We start from the raw sequence: 1,774 nt of genomic DNA, 5'->3' as shown, positions 1-1,774 counted from the left end.
AGCCGGCTATCGGAATCGAACCGATGACCATCGCATTACAAATGTGATGCTCTAACCTCTGAGCTAAGCAGGCTCATATAAAAGAAAATGTGCATGCATAGGAATTAAATAAACTAATAGGATCTTAGTTATTAACAGTTTGGAATTTGTTATTCCGAACATAATGAATATGTCATAATTCAATTATTACAAATTGAATATTAAAATAAAATTAGAAAAAAATATATATTTCATTTCTTTTATTTATTATCAATTCTTTGATCAAAGGAACGAAGTGTGCCCGGGCTCCGCTGGTAGCACGAACGAGAAAAGGTATCATTTTTCTCTTGAAAAATTGTTAAAAAAAATTTCTATCAGATTTATGAGTAAATTTATGAGTCATAAGACAATTCAATAATCTTGAATTCAAATTGGAAAATTGAATATTGTATTAATTGATAAAATTGAATAAAATAACAAAAAACAAAATACAGAAATGATAAAAAATTTACTAAAAAAATGTATTTATTTTATTCCACATTTTATTCTAATCTAAAAAAAAGAGAAAGATTCTAATCTAATATCTAATATAGAAATAAGATAAAAGCGGGTAGCGGGAATCGAACCCGCATCGTTAGCTTGGAAGGCTAGGGGTTATAGTCGACGTTTATTTATCTTTTTTTTTTAACGTCTCTAATTCAAAACCGAACGTGAAACTTTTGTTTCATTCGGCTCCTTTACGGAAGGGATTCAGAAAAGAAGAAATATGGAACACGGGAAAAAGATTCCGCTAACCCATAACATCTATGTCAGCCTTTCTGTATGAATACATTGAAAACATTCCGACATGATCGAGAACCGACAGCTGAATAGCCGTGCTGTGACAGAGCGCGTTGAACATTTTCACTGAGAGGATAGGACTGTAGCCATTGACAACGGTGATGCCCAACATACAGCTTGCCATGGAAAGGAGTAAGAAGGATTGGATGAAGACAGTAGGAAAGCAGAGAGACGGAAGGGACAAAGCATCTCCATACGCTTATCTGAAATTCTCACCAATGAATTACATAAGTATCTCTATCTTTATTTTATGTTTTATGTTATCCACCATAACCATTTGAGTCCGCCTGACTAAGATTTACAAGATGACCATAGCTTGCTTCATACCAACAATCTCCGTGGCATCGACCCTTACTCGCGTAAGGTTTATTACTTGGACGACCCAGTGCACTTGCTGGTTAGTTGTGCGAAGTTGTGATAAAGAGTTGAGATTGCAATTGAGCGTACCATGTTGATGGCGCCATTGATGATCACAATTTCATGCACCAAGCACCCAGGTATAACTCATACTCTGATTCTACTCAATACCCGCTTAATACACCTGCCGGACACGTCGGCTCCGACCAACACAGAAGATCTCAACCGAGATTGACCTACAGTTTCAGGTAACCCCCGGAACAGATACTATAGCTAAAAAGTCTTGTACCTAGGTGCACTCTTTTTCCCAAAAAGAAAGGGTTTTTTTTTAATGAGGCACAATACAAGGGCTAGGGGCACCCAAGCCTTTAGTAGATAGCTATGTAAGGAAATTTTGTTAAACATCAATAAAAGATTCCTGGACTATTTCTTTTTCAATTTCTTTTAAATTTCCTATCTCAAATGCATTGACTTAAGCTCGACAAACCACAAAAATCATTATCCGACCCAAAAGTGGTCAGCAAGATAAAGCAACGAGGTACAGGTTAATGTAAGAAGTTATATAAACAATTTGTACGAGGCAACCTCAAAATAGGTC

The 1,774-nt window shown here is 35.9% G+C and overlaps 1 non-coding gene across 1 annotated transcript; it reads right to left on the bottom strand.

Moving 5' to 3' along the window:
- TRNAT-UGU (transfer RNA threonine (anticodon UGU)) lies at positions 1-73 on the bottom strand. Its single transcript has one exon. It is a non-coding gene; the product is annotated as a tRNA-Thr (tRNA).
- Between the last annotated feature and the right edge of the window lie 1,701 nt (positions 74-1,774).

This window comes from Arachis hypogaea, chromosome 3 (genome assembly GCF_003086295.3).
Source record: "Arachis hypogaea cultivar Tifrunner chromosome 3, arahy.Tifrunner.gnm2.J5K5, whole genome shotgun sequence".
In the NCBI taxonomy this organism is placed as follows: Eukaryota; Viridiplantae; Streptophyta; class Magnoliopsida; order Fabales; family Fabaceae; genus Arachis; species Arachis hypogaea.
This window is presented reverse-complemented; position numbering and strand designations above follow the sequence as displayed.